Source organism: Stigmatopora nigra, chromosome 2 (genome assembly GCF_051989575.1).
Source record: "Stigmatopora nigra isolate UIUO_SnigA chromosome 2, RoL_Snig_1.1, whole genome shotgun sequence".
In the NCBI taxonomy this organism is placed as follows: Eukaryota; Metazoa; Chordata; class Actinopteri; order Syngnathiformes; family Syngnathidae; genus Stigmatopora; species Stigmatopora nigra.
Genome location: NC_135509.1, coordinates 4,455,955 through 4,470,513, shown reverse-complemented (window position 1 = coordinate 4,470,513; position 14,559 = coordinate 4,455,955). Strand labels below are relative to the sequence as shown.

Here is a 14,559-nt window from a genome sequence, read left to right as displayed (position 1 = left end):
TATCAAGGTCAAAATGGATTACCTTGTAAAGCAAGATGTTCCAGAGTTGTGTTTAATATGATGGTCATATCATGCTGAGTTAGCCTTTAAAGTTAACCGCCTTGACTTTCTCAGGACGACTGATGAGAGACCACAGTGAAAAGCTTATGGAATGGCCGAGTCAGCTGAAGTTAGTCTTTCCCGTTATAGCTTCATATACGATATAATTTAAATCTTACATAAACAATCATTATCTCCACCCAGCATGATTACCCTGCTTGTGGAAATGTGAGTCCCTTATGAGACAAATCCAGGCTTTATGACTGAATTACTTTACAATCTTTACAGCGTAATAATTAATGCTAATTGTTTTGGGTGTCCCTGCTGTCTTTGTTGTTTTTTTCATTTGTTTTTTTAGTTTTTTTTTAGTTGTATGTATTTATTTTATTTATTTTTATCATTACTGAACACCCACTGGTGCAGTTTCTAATTGATTTTTTGAGTCCATAAGCCCCTACCAGACCACTATAATCTTAGATATAATATTAGATACGAATAGTGGAACCTATGCTGCAAAGAGACAGCTTTTGGTTTGCTTATTGACCTCTGTCATTCATGTGACAAATGCTGTCAAATATGTACTGATATAATTTAAAGGAAAACCAACGGTACCTTGTATAATACAGCAACATTAATCCTTTCTCTTGTCCAGTTACATTTCTCTATTCTTATCAAAACAGGAGCAGCTAGTCCTTTCAAGGCCTGAAGGAGCATGAACAGAAAACACCTTCATGAGAAAATGCAGAGCATGGAACAAGTTTTAGAAGAGAAAAGAACGCCTAAAGCTTCTTAATTATTTCCCAAAGCTTATTTGTTTGTGTGTTTAGTGCACTTCACCAACTGATTTCTTTCCTCTTTATTCATCAACCCATGAGTAAAAGCTTTTCCTAATTCTTGTAATTAATTTTCCTATCCTGCCCAAAGCATACTCTCATTATTTTCACACACAAGTGTTTGTTTGTAAAAATATGAATATATATTATTCACCATCTGCTGAAGGCATTAGTTCTTTAGAATAGAAATGGAAGCTGTGTGACAGGTAGATTGAGTATTGTCGTTAACCTTTTGATATAATGTGTAGCAGAGTGCTCTATATATTTCTTGAAAATGTGAAGGTCACAATGTTGGCAGTTGGTGCTTTATGTTATCACTTTATGGATAGATTTTAAAAAATGCTTTTTACCTGCTGAGGACGAATTTTTGGATAAAAACTTCATAAATTGCATTAACTTTAACAGATGTAAATATGATTACTTGTTTTTTTTTAAAGTTTTGACCAGGACTCTGGGCTTAAATCTGAAATTTCCCATATGTAGTTATTGAGTCCCTTATTTATGTTTTACCTAAAATTACATTTGGCATTATCTCGATCCTTTGAGAACCTTTGAATTGCAAGATAGTGGAAAAATATATATAATAATATGCATTATGCATTATTCTTCTTTACTGCTTATGCACACAAGAGTTACAGGGGGTGCTGGACCCTACCCAACCAACAATCGCCAAGGGCATAATGAAATGGACAACCACCCACGCTTCCAATCACACAGCCTCCCAGGAGGAATGGAACCCCGACTGCCCACACTGAATTCAGGCGGAAGAATGACTGCCCTGTCGGGTCTCCATAATAATAATGTATATTCCTCGTGTACTGCAGCAAATTTTCCAGCTGCTCTGTGGACAAAAGTGATATATATTTATCCTTTATAATTAAGCCTTGGGAATTTTTCTTCTTCAAAAAACTATATCGGCTACACAGAGTGACAGCCACAAATGAAAAATAATATTACTGAATGCCTGTAAATGGTTATCTCTTAGCCCTGTTTGATGAGGCTTGAAAAGTGTGGGTTCGTGATGCAACAGGCCATCGTTTCACTCGCTGCTCATCTGTTAAAATGGGTCTGATAAAGGGCTTCACACAGTAACAGCGGGCAAAATGGCTAAGACAATTGTGGGGTGGGTTGACGATTGATTTCAGAAACTGTCTTTGTTTCATCCCAGTCTCTGATACCCTATCTGTGTGTCAGCCTTCATAGAGCCATGTGAGATCAAGACGCCAGACACAGAGCCGTGCTTTGAATCTGGTATGATGAGGCCTTCAATCACATACCGGATAGAAAGCATACCCTTGTGGACTACTGAGACTCTTAAGCAATATTTATCCCCTTCAAGCAGCTATGCAAACTTTTTTGTTGTTGTAAGAAACTCTGAAGTTCATGGACTTGGCTGCCTTAGTAATTTCCAACAAAGAACATTAGCTGAAAACACATTCAACTTGAAATAGAGAGAGAATTATAATGCCTAAATGTCACTAAAGCGATTTCTGAGTGGAAAAATGTCATTCCTTCTTGCTTAAAATGCACTACAGACCACTGAATCACTGACAGTGAATTGGCAAATTCCTTAAAATAAAGTTTGAACCAGTGTCACTGATTTAAATAAGGATTCCATTGGCAAGTATTACTAACAAATACACCATTACTATTAAAATCTGGAAGTCATCAGTGCATCACCATATCTCCCTGTGGCTATATATGAAATGAGGTCACGTTCTAAACATCCTCCATCCTGCTTGATACCACCCCAAATAAGTCACACTGTTCAAACAAGCAAAGAGCCCTGCTCCACTGCCTCCAATTGTCTGGCTCTAAGCTATTGACGCTACACTTGACGATTTATTATAGGCACCTTTCCCCGAGTGACCGATAAGCATTGTGATGGATGCATGATTTTTTTTCTGTGCCAAAATAGGTTTATCTCTCCCCTCCAAGCTACTATCTCCACCAAGATGATGAGCTTTGCTTATTCTCTCTTTTCCGACTTCTTTCCTCACCTCTCCACTGTTTCTCTCTGATGGTAACTGTGTTCAGCCCTTTCCATCTCAGATAATTTCAGAAGGAACAAATGTATTCCATTATTTACTGAGTTAGTTTTAGATTCCCTTTGTGGATTCTTTTATTCACAGCCCTTTATTTGTGAATCATTGACAGTTGACTTGCAAAAGCATATGTATTTGTGCATGTTTCTATGCCATATTTACTTTGATACACTTTCACATCCAATATGTGCATTCATGGTAATTTAATAGACCCTCCTGATCCTTCTAGTTCCTCCAAAATTACTAGTTTGCAGTTTTATTAATATTAATATAAATGCAGATTTTCCACTAATTGCCATATGCTTTCTGTCAGCAGCCGTATATACGTCATCCGTACAAATCTTTTATATCATTTTGGTGAGATCATTGCAATACAGATACTGTCTTAACTTAAATAATAAACGGTATTTGCTTAGGTGGCTAGTCTGAAAAAGTTGAGCAAAGATAAGACTAAGTGTGATTCATAATTTGTTAGATTGGGCTCATATTTCTTTTCACTCAGTTAGACTTAAACACTTTAAAATTAAAGTTATTCAAGGAGGAAACAACCTGGCTCACAGTTTTTTAAATCGGTTCAGTGTTATCATAATGATAACAATTCCTACAAATTATTTTATTTTCCCTTTATTTCACTATTTATTTAGCCTGGAGCTGAATACAGACACACTCCCTCTGGCCCAGACTCTAGTTTTCCATACTCATGGTTGCGAAAAAAAAATGGGATTTCTAAATCCAAAATTACTCATGAAAGCAATATCACTTTCACCTAAGTGGAGTGTACATACTCGATACAGTAAATTACCATATGGTTCAATACCTAAAACACACTACACCTCAGAAAACATTACTTAAGAGAGAAAAAGCTGATAAAAATTACATTTTCATTTTTCACAGCCTCATCAACCTAACATACTAATCTATCTTTCCAAAGAAAACATCTTTATCGGTTTAAAAAACACGAGTTAAACGATTGCAAATTTGCTTGTGAGGTAACAGGTGAAGTATGTTTAATTATTCTTCTATGTACAGATCAACCCTTGACTGAACCTACAATGAGACAGCTGTTTTGTTCAATAGTAGTTCAATAGCAATAGTCCTTTAGTTGCATGCAGTGTGAAAGAATAACCATTGAGGGAATGATTGTTCCAAAGCAGTTGAACAGCTTTGCTTTCATTTATATTCATAACACCGAAAAATAAAAAGCTCAAAGCGAATCTCTGACTAAATGAGGGAATCGTTTGTGGGCGTCATTGCCAAAACTTCCCTTTTAGAGATGTACCCAATTGAGCACGTCGACAATATTGGAGTGTGTGGGTAAGACGACCACTCGGTGTGTGGTACTGTGGGAGATAAACCGGACAAAAGTGGGATGATGGCCAGTGGACACAGCTGAGGAGGCAGCTGTGAGGAGGACAAGTAGTGGCAGGAAAAGAAGATGAGAGATGGAAGGATGGGAGGAGAGCAGCACACTGTGGAGGACAGAGTGCCCTGACAGGCTAGAGTGGGAACTCTCCAGGCTTGACAGATGGATGGATAGAGCTACACCCCACTGACAATCTTTGACTCCTAACGTCAGGATGTGGGCACAGTAAAGTTCTTCTGATGTAACCAAATACAGTAGGAGTGCATGGCAAACAAAATATAAGCTGTAGGAAATGAAGTATGTACAATATTACTGTAGTATATAAAAAGATTTAAACTTTCGGTCACGGAGGACAAAAGTGTCAATCGAGTTGGTGTTTTTTTTTGCCAAAAGTTTTTGGGCGGTAATGAAACATAGTACTATTTGAACTTTTTCTTTGATATACAAATGAAAGTATGGAGCTTCTATAATATTACTTATTATTATTATTATTATTATTATTAATTATTTATATAACATGACTGACTAGATGTCCATCAGATTACTTTGACTTCATTCGAATGTTTAAGGTGATCCCAATGTACAATTTAAAACATATGTTTTACATTATTTAAAAAGCAATATAAAAATAAATATTCAGCTAAAATGCTTAGAAACAAAAAGGCATTTGGAATTCCTCATCCTCCCTTTTCCGAATTATTCTTGTTAAAGATTCAATATGACTGTACTCAAGCAACAGCTGTGTCAAGCCCTTGGGCTACACTGTTTGAAACTCTGTCATGAAGAAACCCCCCCTGGGTGTAAGGGCCTTACTATGTATAACATGTCAAGGTCAAAATGTAAAAAGAGCTGCTTTGAATTTTGCTGAATGGACAGATCAGCCTTGGCTAACAACAATATCTTAAAATAATGAGGTCCTCAACACTGTTGCTATATGAGGTTGGTGGGTTAGGAATCATTTTATATAATAATTATTGTAATGTCTTAATGGGCACTCATTTTTTTTTTATCTGCACTGTTAGTTCTGGAAGTCGCTCTAGTCTAAACACCAAGATTCTATCCCTTATTGCCATAGTAACAAAATCCTGATTTAGCATGGGCTTATGGAATCCAGCATAAGCCACAAATTCTGCATTCTTTCCTACATTACTAGTGCTATATGGATAAGCGTAGGGAGAAATAAATGTTTACAGGTGAGTCAAATTCAAATGACCTCCCAGTATATTTTCCTCTGCATTTCTCATTATGGCATGAAGGGGTTATTAAAATTTATATTTCTAATAAAGTCTTGGGATTTATTTTCCACTAAGTTTTCCTCAGTGAACCATGAGCCAGAGTGGTCAAATCTTCATTACAACAGAACTTGTCCTTGTATTTTATGGTATCTTTTTTTAAACGTACTTGCTGAAAACAGCACTTTGAGGTGTAAAAACCAGTAAAACATCATTCACACCTCTCCTACTGCCCTGCAGTGCAGCACAAGGATGAGCAGAGAGAGTAGAAAGCTGTGAAACAGAGAGTGGGTGATGAAAAAAGAGGCGTGTGGGAAGGAAATAAAGAGAACTGGTGCAGTGATAGCATTTAAATTGATTCCATGACCAGTGTGACTGAATCCCGTGAACTTTTATGCATCTCCCGGCCTTCACCATTCCATTCCCATGTAGGAGAACATCTGAGAAGTCTACAGTTTCAAGTTAAGGTATTTTTATGGCTGCTTTCTTTGTCCATCTTTCTTTCTTATCTCCCATACTGTCACAAGCATTCAGGTGCTATGGGCTTGAGTAAGGTACCTAAGTTAATTTTTCTTTTCTAAAACTGACGCTCGATACTTTTTCTTCTCTGCTATTGCAGGCTCTATTCCCGCCACATCAACCACTTCCATTTCACTTTTACCCTCTTCCACTTTCTGTTAATGACTTCTGCTCCCCATCACCTCTCCCTGTCCCTCACCGTCTTTGTTCTTCCTCCCCATTCGTTTCCTCTTACTTGACTGCCATTTGATGAAGCCTGGATTGAAAGCGTCTGTATATCGGTGCTGTGCAGCAGTGCGCCCAGGAGTGGATGTCAGGGAACGAGACAGGCCCCTTTCACATTAAATATCATCTGACACCTAATTTGCTTCACCTCCTGCGACAATGATGGGAGGAAGAGGATGAAACTGTTCCCCTGCTCACAAAAACATCGGCCTCCCTCAATTCCTTACACAGTTTGTTACATGAATGGAGGAAGAACTGCAATGTAATTAATAGATCAAGACAAAGGGCTGTTCGGAGCCTGTCATTCTTTGAGAAGGGTGAAATAATGTGGTCCGACTTTAACAGCAGCCACACAAGGAACAAAATCAACCAAGGGTGCAATTATGCCACAGACAATAACTGAAGAAATGCCCCCCCCCACTTCAACTCGTTCTTCCCCTTTGCTTGCTCTGTGTCACAAAGTTGTCACTCCTCAGCTTTGCCTCAATACATCACGATACTGATTTGGCAGACAGATCACAGGTTCACACTACAGCTTCAGGGCAGTGGCCATGAAAATAGCACTTTTTATTTCAACAAAGGCTCAGGTCCAGGAGATGCAAATTGAAAAATGAACAAGAACAGACAGGTCTCACTGGGAAATCAATCTCTTGGAATTGGTTTCCAATATGGAAATGTTGGTGAGATGATCACCTGGAAATGTGTGCAGCACACTGCCGATATTACATTTCAGAGCTAATAAATTGGTTTGTCCTTTGCGGTAGGGAACCAGCACGGTAATTATTAACCTAAAGCTCATTTTGAATCTGTAGTCACAGTTAGAATTATGTGTATATGCGCCAAATTTTCAGAGCTGACATGTATTTTGCCAAAGACCTTACACGTCTCAAAAGAGTAATTTGCATTCTCAGTGTCAGGTTGACAGTCCCACAATGAATTCAAATGTCAAGCATATTACACATGCATAAATAATCCTCAGGAAACATTTCACTGCCAGAAAGCATGATAGTCTACCAACACTTTGGGTACACTTAGGAACATGTAAACACAGAGATACATTTATGCCGTGTATGTATATTGCATGTGATACATAGTAAATAACATGTCAAATATGTACACTTTTATAATTTTGGGGGGGAAGTGTGGTTATAGACAAAAATCATTGGTACAATGTGTGCATTTAGATGTCCTCTTTCTTATTTCGTTATATTCACTGAAAAATATATATTCATCTTGCGATACCTGATAAACTGTTTTTCTTCAAGTAGTGTGGTTAACATTTTCAAGTGGTTGTCGAACCCAGCAGACTCCTCTTTTCCAAACCTCTCAGAAAGATTTCCCCACCTGAAAAGTATCAACGTCTAGGAGTTTATAACAACGCCTCCCCAACTCAATGCCAGCAATTTGTTTCTGCCACTTTAATGTAGACAGAACTACTCTTAATCTTTCGGAGGGACTCGACAATTCTTGGCAATCTTTCACCCAATCTATCAAAAATGCTGCTGTTAGAAACAATTCTACCGGTATTCTTTCCTGTATGTGGCAAGGCAAAAACAACTGGTTGTTCTCATATTACACATTTTTTACGAAAATTGGGATGAATGTTAAGCTTTTTTATGTTCCATAATCATTTTTATTTTAGAATTACTTTTATTTTCCTAATTTTAATAAGTGTCTAGTGTGTCAGCTTTACAGTTCTGGGGTCCTGGGTTCAAATCCAGGTCAGTCCACATGTGTGGAGTTTGCATATTGTCCTTGGACTTGTGTGGACGTTCTCTGGGTACTCTGGTTTCCTCTCACATCTCAAAAATATGTTTGGTAGGCTGTTTCAATGCAAAAAACACTTTAATTTGCCCCTAAGTATGAATGTGAGTATGGATGGTTGTCCATCTCCAGGAAAATTTAAAAAAATCTTTGTAGCTACTTTGAAAGGTTTCTAGACATCATTAGAATCTTTGCTTGGGTTTTTGGCTTTGTGTTTGAAAATGAATATACCTTTTCAAGATGTAGAATACATAATACTGTGTCTATGGGGGCTAACTATTGGTTTACTTGAAAAAACATTTCATCAAGAGACTACCACAAGATGTTGAGAGATGGCTTTGCCAGCTTTATGTTTCTGTGGTTGTGCAGACTTGAGTAAGCATCTGTATGGCAGCACAAGCATGTGTGTGCTTGCTGTTTATTAATGAACACACATTTGCTAAACAGCTGCTTACTGCTCCACTTTGAATATTTATATAGTGAAGGGGTTGAAATACTGAATATAATAAGCCATTTGGAATTAATCACAGTTGAAAACATATGTATAACCCAAGTGCACACATAGTCCGGCACCCACAAATTATTCTACAGCTACGACTACTGCCAGAATGAAGGTCATCATTTCACCATACTTAACCACTTTTCAGACCAAATGAACCACAATATTGCAAGTGAATCAAAACTGCATAATGGACATTCCATCTTGCAGCTGTCACAGGCAAAGATCCCACTCATTCTCTCATCTTTCTAATTATGGGGCACATAGTAGTAAAATTATTCTATAAAATGTGCTTCATGTAAAGACAAAGGGCGTAGAATCCAATTAGTGCTGGAGTAAAGTGAATGCATGCTGCTACTCCTCAATAGAGTCTATTATAAGTGCGTGTATGAGTGGGGGTAGGAAAGTAAGGAAGGTAGAAAAGGAAATGAGCCGTTTGGGACTCATTTTCACCTGAATAGAAGCAGTCGGGAGATGTAATATTTAATTCTGAACAGATTCAGCTAATTTTGAATTAAATTGACCAGAATATAGTAGAATAATAGACCTTTATATACTTTTATCACACTTTTTCCCAACGTGTGAGTAAAAACTGTTTTCTAAATTGAGGTTATTCTTTCTGTGACTCACATTTGTTCTTTATCACTTAAGAGTTGGAAAGGAAAGGTACATTAAAGGCTGATTGGGTAAAATGAGCTATTATTTCTGGCAGTAATATTAACCAGTATAGGTTCTGTAATTTCTTGAGCCTAATTCATTGTTCTTTGCTAAACACATCATCATAAATTTAGTCCCATATTTAGGTGCAGATAATGTGCATGCATGTGTGTTCCCTTCATAGAAAGAGGCACAGAAAGGTGCAGTCTTTTATAAAGGAGATAACATAACAGGTCAATTCTATTTATCAAAACTAAAGAGAAAAAGTATATTCAATATAAGAAAAATCAACATCACTGAATGATTGTTTTAAAATGTATATTATGCTCAGTAATGCCATTTGCCACTGGTCTGATATATTTAAGCTATAATAGTAATATAGTTTATTTGTAAAGCACTTTTAATGATACTTAAATGTTTTTCCAAGTAGGATGAACACAAAATAACCCCAAAAGCATAAAACAAGCATAAAATAAAAAGGAAAAATCATGTACAAGACATTTATGAAAGAACAACTGGCCTACAAATGACTGCACTTTTTCTTGTTCTATATTGTTTTCCAGTTAGATCAGCAGACAATTCCTTTTTACAGTTAATGATTGTGGGGCTTTGTATGTCCTCTGCACAGACCATGATTAACTTTGGCCGCATTGTAAATGAAAAAAAAAATGTTGAATGCCATACCATAAGTATGAGTACCTGTATTGATGGTCCATGAGACAACATCCTCTCAGTCGTTAATAACATTCCTTCATCTGCTCCTTCATTTTGCAACTCACTTCTCTCCACCACTCCATTTGCAGGTCAACAGTTCTATTGATTTACAACCCGAACCTAATCACTTCAGTAACATTTCCCCAGCGGCTGATCTTTTTTATTTTTTTTCCTTTTTCATGATTCATAGCCAAGCAGTGAAATATCCCAGTTGCTAATGAAGCATAAGGTCAACCTTTAATCATCACCTGCTTGGACCAGACAAGCACCTGCCTTTGGATATGTAAGGCAAAAGAGAATAAAGACCCAAAATGTGGAAAAATATGCTTATGGAAAATGAAAATGTATGGTTGTGCTCACAATGTGATCAAAGATTTTATTTTAACTTTGATTTGTAGGAATCTTATAGAAAATAGTTGATTAACTTGATGATTGAAACTGCTGAAAGGAAATTTTGCACAAAAATGTATACGACATGATCAAATTTCCCTCTAGTATGGTAACTAGATTGTGATGTATAGTGTAACTATCCAGCAAAATTGAGAACAGAGGGGGAGATTGTCAGATATAATTCCATTCTGTCATGCTGTGTCTGATTAGTTTAAAAAAAGAAAAGAATAAAAAAATCAAAAAACAGCACATAAAATGATAGCTCAATCAGATTCATCTAAAAGCCTACTTATTGTACGTGGCCAAACTGTATTACACAGAGGTAAAACAAACAAACAGAAGTCTAGCATGAGACCCGATTTCTTAAATGTGTTTAAAAATAAGTTCAACAAAGTGAGTGTAGCATCCTCAATTAATCCCTGTAGTTCAAGTGTGTGCACACTTTTTGTTCCAAGATCTATTGTTCAATGATCCAACCTAGCTATCAACCTTGTTTTATAACTTATGTTGATGTATGTAGCATAACTACAAATGTACCATTCAGCTTTATTTGCACAGTGTTGCTTTTGCGTTGCTCAGCACTTATTTTCGGAGAAAGTACACCTGAGATACGTCTCATCACTACCAAAGTGCATAGAATTGAAGCATACTCAAAGCACATTTGAAGTGTCCAAGATCAACGTATGACTTAACGATCGCCTGTCACCTTATTAGAGCCAGATAATTGTTAAAAGAACCAGACCAAGTTCAAAATAATTTGTGTTTTGTATGTACTGAGATGTCGCAGTACAAACGAGACAATGTTCAGGCCCTATAGTTATTGTGTCATTTTCCCAGCATGTATAAATTAATTTTCAATCTGGAAAAAAATATACATGTTCAGTCTCTTGATGTCTGACCCCCATGAAGCACATTTGGACAAGAAAACCAATTATTGAAACAGCATGTTTAGAAATCTGGCTTACCTAATGTGTAGTTAATCACAACTGCTGTATCACCATCTGCTTACTTTCAGGTTGAGATGGGTCTGTGCTGTGATTCAACCTACAGAGAAATATCAATAAAAAAATACAATTAAAATAGGGGGCAAATGCAGATCAACATTAATTTTTTTTTGAAATGATAATATCCTAGAATTTTGCTTTTATTCTTAATGATGCGTCAAAATGATTTATTTTATTCTGATGTGTGTATCTGTTACGACTCCCCCTGGGGTATGATATACCAGGGAGTCGCAACTATCACAGCAGACAGGTTCTGGTAAAGATGAGGTCGGACAAACACTGCAAGTAGCCTTCAGTTATTTTTATTTACAATAAAGTCAATAAAACAGACTACGGGATAACATAGGGGAAGCACGAGATATTAAAGTGGCACCCTCAAATAAACACGGTAAAACCCCCTCCCAGACAGGTGTTCAAATGAACACCCACAAAATACAGGAAATAAGACCGAAGGGTGCCACTGTCTAAACTGATGTAATAAAATCTAGACAGGGGAATAACTGTGTCTAAATGCACAAACTATATGTATACCCCGGGGTGTCTAAACTTATCTCAAGTCACCCCTATGCAACCCAAAATCATTAACAACACATACAAAATATAACAGGGAGCAACATACTCACAAGCCTGCAACTCTGCAACTCAGCAAGGCATCAAGGCATCAAGGGCATGGGCAAAGGCAAGGGTTTTGAACTGACAACTGAAAAGGCTTTAAATAAGGGCAGGAGGGATGATTGGGGAATTAATTACGGCTGTGTTGGCCTGGGCAGGGCTCTGTCACAGGGGTGGAGCCACATATGCAGATACCTGTAAAGAAAAGAAAGCACACACCTCCTACATAGTGTGTCCAGGCTGCCAGCCGTAACAGTATAATTGAAATAAAATCTTGAATAGTGGAGAGCGGTATCATAGCATTAAGTATATTCAGTCATTTTCATTACCGCTTATCATCACAAGGGTGCTGCAGCCTTTTCCAGTCAACTACGGGCACCAGGCAGGGGACACCCTTCATTAGTGGCTTGCCAAATGCAGGGCACTATGAGACAAACAACCATTAACACTCACACTCATACCTTGGTACAAATTCGAGTCTAATAATTTCAGGTAGATATTTAAGACATTTGAAATGGTTTACCACTTGTATTTTCTTTTGTCAATCTCTCCTATCATATATCGTTTTGGATTACCAGCATACTCCTTTAAACAGTCCATCCATTTGCTTGTAGAATGAGGGTATTTCTTCCACAATACCATAGGCCTGGCAGTACAACTCTATTGTACATTTAACACAAAGAACTATAAGTGATTGTCTTGAACCTGGGAGAGTGAATACAATATTGGCCTTGAAATGAGTTTTGAATGCCGATCTTGCACTTATGCTGACAGAATGAACTCTCACAGCTCTAGAAGGCAATAACTGGCTAGATTTCCCCAAAGGTTTTGACACTGGCACTGAAATTAATTGCACTATTCTGAAGATGAATAAAGGCATTTGTGTTGTGATTAAGGAAGCCTTCAAAGTTCCCTCACTGCAGGTCCGAACTTATATTCAAAAAGCCACAGCACCATTTGCATGATGGCCTTGCAGTCTGACTGACATAAATAGACATACCTATGTACAACTGCTACTGAAATCCATTTATGCGCTCATACCTCCAAATAACAACACTTATATAGTGTACAGTATGTGGAGAAGTTAGTGTGTGTGGGGGATTATGGTTGCTCTAAAATATAACACAACTACAACCCAAAAAAACACTATCACAGAGACAAATCATAATTCCACAAAACAACCTAACACGTCTTCCCTCTTCTTCAATCGGCCATGAGTCAACATTCTCACCGGTACTTAGTTTCTGTTAAGTTTGTTTCTTATTTTGCTTTTATTCAATTCAGTTTTTCTTCTTGTCTTGTTATTATTATTATTATTATTTGCAGTCGTTGCTATCCCATTGCGTCTTTTTTGATTTGCCATTTATTAAATTGTTATTGTGTTTTTTTTGTATTTGCAGTTGTGTTGTTTGACATGTCACTCCTATTTGATTTGCTGTTCTTTTTTATTTAACTTTTTTCACCATTGTGATTTATTCTTTTTATTTGCTGCTTTGTTTTGAGATTTTATTTATTAATTTATTTTACCATTGTGTTTTGTACTTCAGGACCACCAGTGAAAAAAGAACAAATGTCATTTATCACACGGTAGGAACTATTACACAATGTATACTGTATCATCCATTATGATAAAGTGTGCACTGAAGTCACAACAGCAAAAAAAGCTTTTTGGATGAGAATGTCAATGGAAAGACTCGATAAGGGAATATTTATGATATTAAAAACAACATCTGACTGTGTGTCAAAGTGAATAGAGCTATTGAGTGATTTTAATCGTTCCTCTGTGTCAAGCAGCCTGCTGATTTCGGCAGTACCAGGGCACATTAAAATCTTTAAATGACAACAGCAATATGATGGAAACTGTGGCAAGTAGTGAGAGTTATTGCATTTTTTTTAAATTCGCTCAGCCTTCAAATTCATGATGAAAATGTGCTAAAAAAATGCAACGTATCCATGACTCATTTCCTGTCTTTTATGACAACGCACAATTGAGTTCAATTATTTTAATAGTTAACCGGCCAGGTATTTGTTACAGTAAGTTTCCACAATTTGTCCTTGGTCTTTCACAGAGTTGCAACCTATCACAAAATTTTCAGACACCCAACGAGAGGGCTTTCTGCCCAAAACTAATCCCTCACCAGAAGGGAGCATAATTAAATGCCTGTGCCACCTCATTAGGCTCCTCTCGATGGGAAGGAGTACCTGTCCTGCACTTTGCTTCTCCCAGGTGACCAACCAATTCATCTTATCTCTCAGGAAGAGCTTGGACACCATGCCGTGGATTCATATTTTAGTGACATACACTAAGATCTTGTAATTTCAGTCATGATATGGATATTGAAACTTCTGTATTTGGAAAGGGAATTCCATTTTTTAATCAGAATTACCATCTCAAAGGTAATTTGTGAGGATGTGGTATTGATTTTTGTTTTATCATAGCAGTGTCACACTTCTGTCTGGACAATGACAAAATACAGTATTTGTTTCAATTTACATTTTGCAATTACTTTCTTGAGAAAAAGTATTAATCTTCTTGAAGGCAAGAAAATATGGACTGTGTATGGACTGTGAACACAGACATAAAAACAGCTGTGGTTCTAATAAGAAAACTTGGAGAAACAGCGTCGATCCTGTCTGCTACTCTATCCATTTTTTTCTCATTC

The 14,559-nt window shown here is 37.1% G+C and overlaps 1 protein-coding gene across 23 annotated transcripts in view; it reads right to left on the bottom strand.

Annotated features, from left to right (window-relative positions):
* The window catches only part of flrt2 (fibronectin leucine rich transmembrane protein 2), a 121,152-nt gene that overhangs the window by 78,367 nt on the left and 28,226 nt on the right, over positions 1 to 14,559 (bottom strand). For 11 of the 23 annotated variants that reach the window (XR_013328924.1, XR_013328923.1, XM_077734627.1 and 8 more), the window contains 5 exons: positions 12,226 to 12,320; positions 11,904 to 12,091; positions 11,246 to 11,324; positions 7,499 to 7,600; positions 652 to 741 (listed from right to left, as the gene is read on the bottom strand). The gene's annotated coding sequence lies outside the window, so the exon portion shown is untranslated. The remainder of the gene's footprint in view (positions 1 to 651; positions 742 to 7,498; positions 7,601 to 11,245; positions 11,325 to 11,903; positions 12,092 to 12,225; positions 12,321 to 14,559) is intronic. The other 12 variants (XR_013328926.1, XM_077734717.1, XM_077734725.1 and 9 more) reach the window with 7 other exon arrangements.